Genomic DNA, 12,204 nt, shown 5'->3' with positions numbered 1-12,204 from the left:
AATAACCCTTGAATAGATCTGACTACCTCATACCAAATATCCAATTACCAGAAGCATCTAAAAAACTGAAAGTGATACTTTCATTTATCCATATCTTTGGCAGTGTGGAGATATAGCTTTGATGCTTCAGAATATGGAGCACTGGACCTAGAATCAGAAATATCTGAGTTCATATCCTGCTTCAGAGACCAGATAGCTGTGATGCCCTAGACAAGTCACTTGACCTCTGACTGCCTCGGTTTCCTCATGTTTAAGATGGAGATGATAATAGCATCTTCCTTGTTGTAAAGAACAAATAAAATATTTGTAAAGTACTTTGCAAGCTTTAAAGTACTTTGTAAATATTATTTTTTATAAATAACAATAATTATAAAATAGAAATAATCACTAATAAGGAAATTTCATCATTTCCTTTCATAAATTTCTAATTCAGTATCTTCACTGTTCCACTTCTGACTGTGTGTGAATGTGTAGGTATAGGATTTTCATGTTAATGACTATGGAAATTCCCAAAATAAAAGACATTTTGTAGAACTTTATAGATCATAGAAATGATATTCTTCTTGTCTCCAGGAACCCCATCTTAGAATATTTATTATATTTTGAATGGATCCATTACCTCATGAGCATAAGCATCAAGTACAAAGTCAATCAATCTGCTCCCTCTTACCCTTTTCAAATCTTTTTCTAGTCTTTTTATGACTCTTACAGAGAGTAAATCAACGGGGGAAAAAAACCCTGAGGATTTGGGTTCAAATTCTGAATCTTCACTAAGTAGTATAGTGATTAGAATACTAGATTTGGATTTGGGAAGCCCTGAGTTTCAATAATGTCTCAGATATTCACTGGCTGTGTGAACTTCTGAAAATCCTTTAATTTTTCTCAGTCTCAGTATTCTTATCTGTAAAATGGAGAATTATAGCATCTATTTTGCAGAGCTGTTATGGAGATAAAATTAGATATTTGTACAGTACTTTAAAAAATTTTTAAGCATTAAATAAATGTAGCAATTACTGCTACTACTACTACTTTTCTATGATGACGATTACTACCACTATTTTCATTACTACTGCTACTACTATATTTGTGACCTTTGGCAAGTCCTTCACCCTCCCTGGGCCTCAGTTCTCTCAACTATAAGATGAAAGAATTATCCCAGATTACCTTTAGGGTCCCTTCTAGCTCAAAATCAATGTTCCTATGATATCTCAAGGGTAATAGAGAGGTTTTTTTTTCTGATTCTTTTAATAGTTAATGTAGAATCATTTCTCACTAGCTAAGTGACCAATGGATATAAAAAGTAGATTTCAGAAGAAGAAATGCAATTTTCAATGAACTAATAAACTAATAATAACATTTATATAGCATGTACTGTGTGCCAGGCATCATCTTTTGTATGCATTATCTCATTTTGTCCTCAGAACAACTCTGGGAGGTAGGTGATATTATTATTCCCATTTTATAGGTGAGGAAACTGAGGCAAACAATTTGAGTGACTTTTTCAGGGTCACACAGCTATGGATTGAGACCAGATTTGAACACAGGTTTTCCTGACTCCAGATCTAGCACTCTCTTCAATGTACCACCTACCCTCTCCAAATCATTAGATCATGAATTTAGAGCTGAAAGGGATCTTATCTAAACCATTAAATTCTAACTCCCATGTTTTACAGGTGAGGAAATCACCTACAGAATATTATTTATTTGTCCAGGGCCATATTGCTAGTAAGAGTTTGAGTTGCTATATAATCCCACATCTTCTTGACTCATGTCTTAGTATTCTCTCTACAGCTCCATGCTGTCTCTGATCATGAGTAATTATGAGAATACTACTAATTAGATAAATTCAAAGTAAATCAAATCTGATGTTTCACTTGAACCTGTTAGTCAAATTGATTTTGTGAGTTCATCCGCAACCATCTTTCCCCTTAGTTGCAGTTTTATGACCTGTATAATCTCAAATTGAGCCTTCCTAAAACATTTTGGAAGTATGAGCCAATGGAAAAAAAAAAGTTCTGGATTTGGGGTCTCACTGTCTTGGTTCAAATCCCAGCTTTGCCACTTTTTTACCTCTGTAACTTTGAATGTCTCTACCTTTCTAGACCACTGCTTCCTCTTCTCTAAACTGTCTTGGACTAGATAGCTCTTAAGATCCCGTTGAGTTCCAAATCTATGATCCTATGAAAACAGAACTCATTTCTTCCTTAAAATTCTCACTCTTCTTCCTAATGTCCTATTTCTGCTGGTGGTGTCATCATCCTTTGAGTCACCCAAGTTTTCAACTTTGAAGTCATCCTTGACGCTTCAGACTCCTATCACCTCCAACTCTAATTGGTTACCAAATCTTGATGATTTTTTTCATACTTCCCCTTCTCCCATTCATACAACCATCATGCTGTTTTAAGCCCTAATTGCCTTTTATCTTGATTATTGCAATAGCATTCTAGTTTATCTCCTTTTCTTAAGCTTTCCCTCTCTCTAATCATTCTCCACACAGATAACAAATTGATATTATTAAAGCACAAGACTTACCATGATCCTTTTCTGCTCAAAAATTTCTAGAGGCTCTTGGATATAGGATAAAATGTAATTTTGGGCAGCTTAATAGTTGCAGTTCTTCACAATTTGGTTCTTGTTTGCTTTTCAGGTTTATTATACATCAGACACTGTTCCCTTACTTGGTCAGATTCAAATAGTTGAAGTTCCTTGTTCATGGCATTCCTCATGTCCATTCTTTTGCCCAAGATCTTCCCTACACCTGGAGTTAATTCCTCACAGAGTTTCCACCTCTTAGGACCTCAGCTTCTTTTAAAACTCAGTTCAAATGTTATTTCTTACTGAATATCTTTCCTGATTCCTACAATTGCTCTGTCTCCACACTTTAATTACTCTGTATGAATTTTGTTATATGTGTATTGTTATCTCCTCCAGTGAATGTGTTTTGAAGAAAAGAATTGATTCTTTTTAGTCACTGTATTCCTAGATCCAGCTCAATGCTTGGAATATAGTAGTAGTCCCTGAATAAATCACTATAGAAGGGAAGGAAACGGGAGAGGATAATAGGAGTTAAGCATGAAAATTACTCAATGCTTTATGCTCTTTTGCCCATTGATAGTCATCTCCAATATAAATGACAGAAATATCTTACATATAATAAAATATTAATAGTAGTACTCATGTCATAGGTGTATTGGTAAATATTTAACAACTTTCTCCCACCACTTCCAAAAATATAAGTTTGAAACACTTTTCAATTTAATTGCTGTTAATAATAAAATTAATAAAACAATTAACAAAATAATGAATGAGGCTTTAATTTGTAGTGTTTGCTAATTTCCAAGATGAAAATACTCATAGGAAGAGTATAACAATTAGCTCTTATAGCCAGTTCAAGCTGACTCCAGCACACTCCAAACCAGAAACAATATCACTGATTGCAGAATGACTGAATCAGTTGCTGTATGTGAACATAATGGAATATAATTTTCATAAGAAATAGTAGCACAGAATAATAGAGAGAGAGCTTAATGCAAAGTCAGGAACATGGGTTCAAGTCTTATCTAACTAGCTGGGTATTATTCTGCATGTCTGCAAAGCATTGCACAAGTATTTGAATCTCAGTGCTCTGAGACAACTCCCTGGAATTACAAATTTCAGAAAGGAGACTAGGGATAAATGACCTCAGCAAGTTAGTATTTGATAACTCCAAAGATCCCAGCTTTTGGGACAATAACTCACTATTTGACAAAAACTGCTGGGAAATTTTGAAAACAGAATGGGAAAAATTAAGTTTACCCAATCTTATACCAAATACCAAGATAAATTCAAAATGTGTAAATGACTTAAATATAAAGAGTGAAATCATAAATGAATGATATATGAGTATACCTGTCAAATCTGTAGGCAAGGAAGCAATTTAAGACCAAGCAAAAGATGGAGAACATTGCAAAATGTAAAACAAATGAGTGATTATATCAAATTAAAAAGGTTTTGTAAAACAAACAAAACCAATGCAACCAAAATTAGAAAGAAAGTTATAAACTGGGAAAACATTTTTATAACAAAACTCTGACAAAAGTTTAATTTCCCAAATATATAATGAACTAAATCAATTTTTTAAAAAAATCTAGTCTTTCCCCAATCAACAAATGGTCAAGGGATATGAATAGGCAGTTTTCACATGAAGAAATAAAAATTATCAATCATCACATGAAAAAAGTGTTCTAAATACCTCCTGACTAGAGAAATGCAAATAAAAACAGTGTGGAGGTACCACAGCAGCAAAGGAAAGTGATAAAAGTTGGAGAAGATATGGCAAAATTGGGACACTAATACACTGCTGCTGGAGTTGTGAATTAATACAACCATTCTGGAGAACAATTTGGAACTATGCACAAAGGATTTTAAAAGAATGCCTGCCCTTTGATCCAGCCATTCCATTGCTGGGTTTATACCCCAAAGAGATAATAAGGAAAAGGGCTTGTACAAAAATATGTATAGCTGTGCTCTTCGTGGTGGCAAAAAATTGGAAAATTACGGTCTGTCCATAGATTGGAGAATGGCTGAACAAATTGTGGTATCTGTTGGTGATAGAATACTATTGTGCTGAAAGGAATAATGAACTGGAGGAATTCCATGTGAATTGGAATAACCTCCAGGAATTGATGCAGAGTGAAAGGAGCAGAACCAGGAGAACAATGTACAGAGACTGATACATTATGGCACAATCAAATGTAATGGACTTTTCTACTAGCAGCAATACAATGATCCAGGACAATCCAGGGGAACTTATGAGAAATAATACTATCCACATCCAGATAAAGAACTGTGGGAGCAGAAATGCAGAAAAAAACACATGATCAATTACATAGTTAGATGGGGAAATGATTAGGGTTTTGATGTTAAAAGATCACCTACTGCAAATATGAATAGCATGGAAATAGGTTTGAATAATGATACATGTATAGCACAGTGGAACTGCTTGTTAGCTCTGGGAGAGAGGAGGGAATGGGGGGGGGGAACATGAATCATGTAACCATGGAAAATATTCTAAATAAATAATTTTTTTTTAATTGCAGAAAGGGTGCTGATCTGCAATTTAAAAGGAGTTTCCTCCTTGGGAGTTCTAAGTACCAATGAAATCACAGGTCAAGACCAAACAAAAACACATTTGAAGAATGCATATGTATGGGAAGACTTGCAAAGCTAAGAAAATAGAATCAAAAGAATCACAAATTGATTTTTTTTTAAATCACATCTTTCTTCCTTCAGAAGATAACAAGAAAATGATGGATATTAAATGTAGTACGCACTGTTAAACATAGTCATTGTAGGTTGTATTATTATTTTCCTGTTAGAAAGGAGGGAGAGTTCTATAAATTCCTATCTGTGTTCCCTTAATCTTTCTATATGAATGAAAAAAGATTCTATATGAATCTTACACAGTCATCCATATGTTAGATGAAGACTTTTTTTACAAATCCATAGAAGTTAGTGATGGTAATATACTACAGCCTGCTTATATGCTTTTATGTATTTTTCCATTATTCTTCTAGTCACCTGCAATTATGACTGAAATCATGGCACTCCATTACTTGCTGCCATATACTGTTGTCAGAGGGTGAAAATATTGTGTTAAAAAATAGATTCTTGCAAAAAAAAAAAACTTAGAAAAATGAAAACACTAAAATTATTTATTAAATGTGATAGATACATCTTGATCTCATATTATATTCTCAACCTGGTTCATTCTATGCAAAACAAAACAACTCATTGGGATTCCTTGTCCAACTTTGTGCCATAATCTTGAAATTACATATTTCTCATCCACTTTGTTTTTCCTCTGTGGGAAAATGTTTTTAAAGAAATGTGTGTGTCATTAAGAAGATCATTTAATGTTCCTAGTGCCATCTGTAGATATAGAAATATAATTCCAAACTCTGAGTCTGATGCATTGCACATAATAAGTGCTTTATAAATATTTATTGATTGATAGAGCAAAATAGAACATCTTTCTTTCAAACTAGGTTTCTCATGTGAATAAGTTAAGATCCTAAATACTTAATTCAGCAACCTTCTAAACAGAATCATCCTTGTAGAAACAACCCAGGATAGTGTATGGAATGTTTAACATAAGATTAGGAAGGCCTGGGATCAAATACTAGATCATGGGTAAATTATTTAATAGTATTTGGCAGCAGTTCTTAATTTGTAAAAAAGAAGGGCGGTGGACTCAGTGACATCTAAGGTGATTTATCATTATAAATCTATGTTTTGGGGTTTTCCTAAAGAATATTTGTTATAATCATAGAAAGGATATATATATTATATTTTAAAGGCTTGATGGACATATCCAAACTCATGTAGATAGGTTACCAGCTCCCATTTTGATATTGACATCTAGTCAATAGCCTCTATTTTAGTAACCTCCTCTGGAAGACACACCTGTGCTCAGACTAGAAGGTGATTTCTACACAAACAATACTCCAAACCTTAAGCTCAGAAACAAAATTTTAAGAATAAATTCCGAATTTCATTTGACTCTCATTCTTCCTCCCAACCATCATCCAATGGGCCTGAAACCAAAATCCAGTTCTTATCTAAAATGATGATCAAAGCTAACTCCAAACAAATAAATGGAAAAACCAAGCCAGTGGCAATGCTAACTAAATGCTGATGGGAAAATCTTTACTAGACACTGCATGTGAGGACTCTTCCCAGGGCTGGGATCAGATCTCCACTTAATTAAAAAAATATGTTCAACTGGCAGCCTGTGTAATCCTGAACAAAATGTTCCCCCCCCCCCCAATCTAGCACGATGTCTACCAGGTAAGAATTTAAAGGAAACACGAGAACTATAAATAGCTCTTTTGCAGTGTGTGATAGTTGAGAAATTTAAATAGATGCGCACTCAGCTCAGCTGGTTCATCTCTCTATGGTTCTGCCATAGAGGCTTGGCTAACTGCCTTTTTAAAAAATATATATTTTTAAGTGTTTTGTTGCATTCAGTTTGATATGAAGTTATAGTTTGTACTTAAAGAGGTGTGGGTTGATTATTTTTCATTTGTAAAATACAGTCACAATTTTAGCTGGTGAATTATAAACATGCTAATGTTTCTTAACTGCATTGCTAGGGATTTCCACATACACATTAAGCCATCTACTGGCTGCAGTTCTAATGGAATCCTTCACTGAGGATTAGCAATGCTAATAATGATCTTACTATTTTTTTATGTGCACCCTAAGGTCTTAGCCTCAATTGTTATTTGGTTTGCCTTGCTTAAAGAAACAATATGGAAATCTCAGCCAGTGAGACCTAATCTCCTACATATAAACCTGGTGACTAAGGCACTTCCTCTGAAGAGTAACTAGACCTACTCAGGTCAAGGCTTTCACTTCATCCAAAACACAAACTCAATAGATTTAACTGAAAAAAAAAATCAATTCAATAGAACTAACAATTATTAAATGCCTCTTAAATAGAATTAGTGTAGCATAGGAAATAGAGAGGGACTCCACATCAGGAAGACCTTGGTTCAGATCTCCTCTCTGGTCTGGCATTGGCTGTCCTACTCTGGGCAAGTCTAATTAATTTCTCAGTGCCCCTAATGAACTCTCCCAGACTTTAAGTTGAAGAACTGGCCCAGATTTGGTAGAAGTAGTTTGTAGAATCCTAGATTTTGAAATAGAAAAGACCTCTGAGGACACCTAGTCAAATTCCCTCATTTCACAAATGTGGAAACTGAGGTTTTGAGGGGTTACATGGCTTGCCTACAGGTGGAATCTAATGCCATGTCTTCCTGACTTCCTGTTCTGCATGCTATCTGCCATGACATCCTGGTACCCAATACAGCCTGACACTTTGCAGTAGCTCTACAACAATGAATTATAGGTCATGTAAAAAAAAATTTTTAAGTTCCTGTCCTCAAAGATTTTGAAATTTCTTCTCCATGATTGAGTTCCTATCTTGCAACCTGCAGTCCTATTCCTTGCTCCAGCAACCTGCTTTTCCTTCCAGACCCAAAGCATAGTCTCTAAATGTACCCTAGTGGGACAGCTGGGTAGCTCAGTGGATTGAGATTCAGGCCCAGAGCTGGGAGGTCCTGGGTTCAACTCTGGACTCAGACACTTCCTAACTATGTGACCCTGGGCAAATCACTTAACCCCCATTGGCTAGCCCTTACCACTCTTAAAATATGCAGTATTGATTCCAAGAGGGAAGGTAAGGGCTTTAATAAACAAACAAAAGCACAAATAAATGAATGAATGAACAAATAAATAACTAGACAAATAAATAAATAAATGTACCCTAGGTCAGAGGTATCAAACACTGGACTCTGTGTTTGACAGATTAATCAGATTAAAATGTGATTGGAGAATAATTACAGAAACAAATAAAAATACACTAAAATTTATAGATATTATATTTGAAAACTAAATAAATGTGCAAGACACAAGGATACTTATGTAGAGATTAGTGGTCCTGTTTCTGAGTTTGACACCCTGCTCTAGGTGCTCCCTGGGCTAGACTCACAAATTGAAATTTTTATTCTATTGTTTTGGGCATAAATAATAATTCATGCATTGTGGTAAATAAAAAAGGTAACTTGTTTATCATAAAAAGAAGTGCCACCCCTATGAAGAATAAAATTGAAAACTGAAATCAAAACTGAAAGCAAAGCAAACAAACAAAAAATACCTCAAAAGGTTTTACTTCTCAATTTATAATGAACATTATTAGCTCTGAGAAATCTGGAAGAGTGGTCCTTATGGAGAAAATATTTGTCTCCCAGACTCCCTGACTGATCTTGGTTTAGGATGAGATCAAGTCTAATGAGAATAATATTTTTTCAAGTACCTACTGTGTGCAAAAATTATTGTTTTAAGAAGCACAGGGTGTCCTAAAAGTGTCCATGGCTAGGGAGGCAAGCACTGTTGCCTTCCCCCATCCATTCAGGGGCCATATGGCCAAAATTAATAGCAAGAAGAGCTATAAGGAAGTCCCAGATGTCACAGAAGTAAAATATGAAATCTGAGAGATGAGAAGGGCAGGGGAGAGTGGAGGGCGATTACCAGTCAGAATCCCACCTGATTTGCATTGCTAGAGCTTTGTGAGCCTCAAGATTGTTTTTTTAACACCAATTTTTGGAAACTGGTCCTGTCATCAAACTTCCTTGTGCCCTCCAGTCCCAAATGTTTAAGATCCCTATCACTGAAGGAACTTTAGTAGTTGAACCTGAGATTCATGATACTTTACTTTATTGTCTCTATTCTCTCTGATTTTTTTATATTCTTCCCTCTCTCCTGCCTTCCTTTTTTATTTCTTTCCTTCCTTCCTCTTCTCATCATGCCATCTCTTTCCCTTATGTTTATTTCTTTTAGCTATCCTTATCTCAGGGGTGTGCCAGAGTCAGTTTTAATCTCCTTGCTTGAGCAGATACAATCTTCAGTGTGAGCATTACATCTCAGAAATTGGCAATCACTACACATAAGAGCTTGATTTATTGTTTTGTTGGTTGTCTAGATTGAATAAATTGCTAATAATACAGATTAAACTTGAAGGTGTGTGTGTAATTTTTTTTCTGTGAAAGACCTGTTATTAAACATTTACCAGAACACCTTTGTATTGCTCAATAAGCATTACTTAAACTTAGTAGGAGTGTAATAGAAAATTCAGAGAATAAAGTTATCAGAAGTTTGGAAACCTTGTAGGAATAACAAATGACAACATTAAAAAAAAACTCAATAACAGACAATTATGTAACACTTTAAGACTTGCTAAGTCCTTTACATCATTTATTCCATTTTTAACTCATAACACCCCTGCCTTATTCCCATTTCTTTGCATACAGTGTAGGCCTGTCAATAGTAGCTCTTGACTTTGCTTAGCCAAGATGGTGGCATTAAGGTCCAATGCTAAGCAGAATACTCTATTATGAAGAAAGGGAAAGATCAAATCACTATCTTCTTTGGAGGAACTCTAGAGAAACAAAGACAAGAAAATAAGTAAATAAATTTCAGAGGAGCATATGAATAAGATGAATCTTTGCAACTGAAATATAGATACATCCTTTCCAAAGTCCTACTCATACTTTTTCCTATTTTTTAAACAAATGACAAAATATTTATTAAGTTCTTAATATGTGCCAGGTCTGACAGTGTTAAGCTCTGAGTATACAAATTCAAGCTATCAAGGCTCTTCTTGCCCTCCAGGAGCTCACATTCAATGGGTAAAGACAACACAGATAGGGAAGCTGGAAGGACAATAAGAGAGTGACAAGGATAAGCATGGTTTAGAAATGGCCAGGAAATCCCATGGAGGCCTGGTTCCAGAAAAGAAAATGAAAGGTTACCTATTAGAACAGAGGGTTGCAGGGGCACACCCTGGGTTCCAGGATGAGTAGGCTTGAGAGGATAGAAGGAGGACATGTGGCATAGTTTGTAAATGGCCCCAGGAAGAAATTTGACAAGTGAGGATTACTTCGCCTTAGAAGTCTTCAAGCAGAGGCTCTTGACTGCTTGTAGAGTACATGATAGTGTTGATTCCTTTGGGTATGGTTTGCCCTCAGTAGCCTACTAAAGTTCCTTCCAATTCTTAAATGCTGCAATTCTGTGACAGTCTTCAAGACCCCAGGTTCACCTACATGAACTGAGAAGTTTGGCTGGAAGGAGGAGTGTCTGGATTCTATTATATGAACATATGACTTGACAATGGCCCTGCCATGAGAGGACATGAGGTCACTATGTTCAGTCCCCTTTTCCCAGGAACATATGATTCTCTCTTAAGACTATCTTCCATCCACTCTATATGTATCTTCTATATACCTATTTTCTTGCATGTTGTCTTCCATATGTAAGCTCCTTAAGAGCAGACACTGGTTTTTCCTATTCTTATTCTTAATTGTGACATAGAAGTAATCATGGGTTGTCTTCCATATGTAAGCCTCTTAAGGGCAGATGTTGGTTTTTCCTACTCATTCTTAATTGTGATAGAAGTAGTCATGGGTTATTGAAGGCTATAAGGGGAACACAAGTTCTGGTCCTAAGGTAAAGAGGTTTTGAGAACAGTCAGAGTAATAAACTATGTAGCTCTTGTTGAAGCACAAACCAGGTTGGCTGTAAAATGAGAAATTTTTCAGCAACCAAGAATGAGCACCTAAGCCATGGAGGGGTTCAATGGAAAGAGTGCCCCAGATCATAACTCTTTTAAAGAAAGTATAGGAGTGATGTAGAGAAGCCACCAGGTGGCATTATGTTAAGTAGATGAAACAGGTGGAGAGAGTAGTGGAATTACTATAGTTTGAGGGGTACATCCTTAAAAGGATGCATGAGAAAGTGTGTGTGTGTGTGTGTGTGTGTGAAAGACAGACAGACACAGAGACAGAGAGGCAGACACGGGGGGGGGCAGGGAGAGAGAGAGAGAGAGAGAGAGAGAGAGAGAGAGAGAGAGAGAGAGAGAGAGAGAGAGAGAGAGAGAGAGAGAGAGAGAGAATGAAGAGGAACTAGTATGCACCATGGCTTAGAGATGAGCCTTACTTATGCCATTGTTTGCCTCTCCCATTTCTTCCACTATTACTCTGCCCCTCTAGCTGTGGGTTATTGTTCAGAATTTGAAGAGTAGAGAGAAAAGATCAGGACCTGAAGACTTAGATAAAAACTGGTAGGAAAAGAAGTGTCAAAATCATTGAATGCTTGTAAATTTCCTGTAAAATAACATTTCAGAAATAAAAAAAATTCTATTTTCAAGCTTTGGTTATATCTCTCAATGCCATGAAGCAGGATAACACAATCTTGATTTTGCTTACAGGGACTGACAATTCAGAATAGTTAGATAACACCACCAGAATATGAGTCCCAGGGCTAGTGTTAGTAAGCCCCACTGCCAGAAAAGAGGATAACATCCTACTCAGTTAACAGGTTCACACAGCTCCCTGGAGCAGAGGACTCTGAATGCTGCCATGCTGCTGGTAAGAAAATTATTCCCAAATCCTCAGAGTGCCTTTCCTATGGGCCCTATAATTCCCACCAGCAGTCAAAGTCTATTACGCGTGAGAAAAAGGGGGCACAGATCCATTGCTGAAGCTGAAGGAGCTCTCTGAGACTCAAAGGGAATCCACACACTTTCTCTCACCTGTCAGAGGCCCCATCTGTGCCAACATAACAATTCTCCCTCTGGGGTTGGCAAGCAGCTTTCATGCTACTGGA

The sequence above is a fragment of the Monodelphis domestica genome, chromosome 4 (genome assembly GCF_027887165.1).
Source record: "Monodelphis domestica isolate mMonDom1 chromosome 4, mMonDom1.pri, whole genome shotgun sequence".
Lineage (NCBI taxonomy): Eukaryota > Metazoa > Chordata > Mammalia > Didelphimorphia > Didelphidae > Monodelphis > Monodelphis domestica.
Note: the sequence above shows the minus strand (reverse complement) of the source record.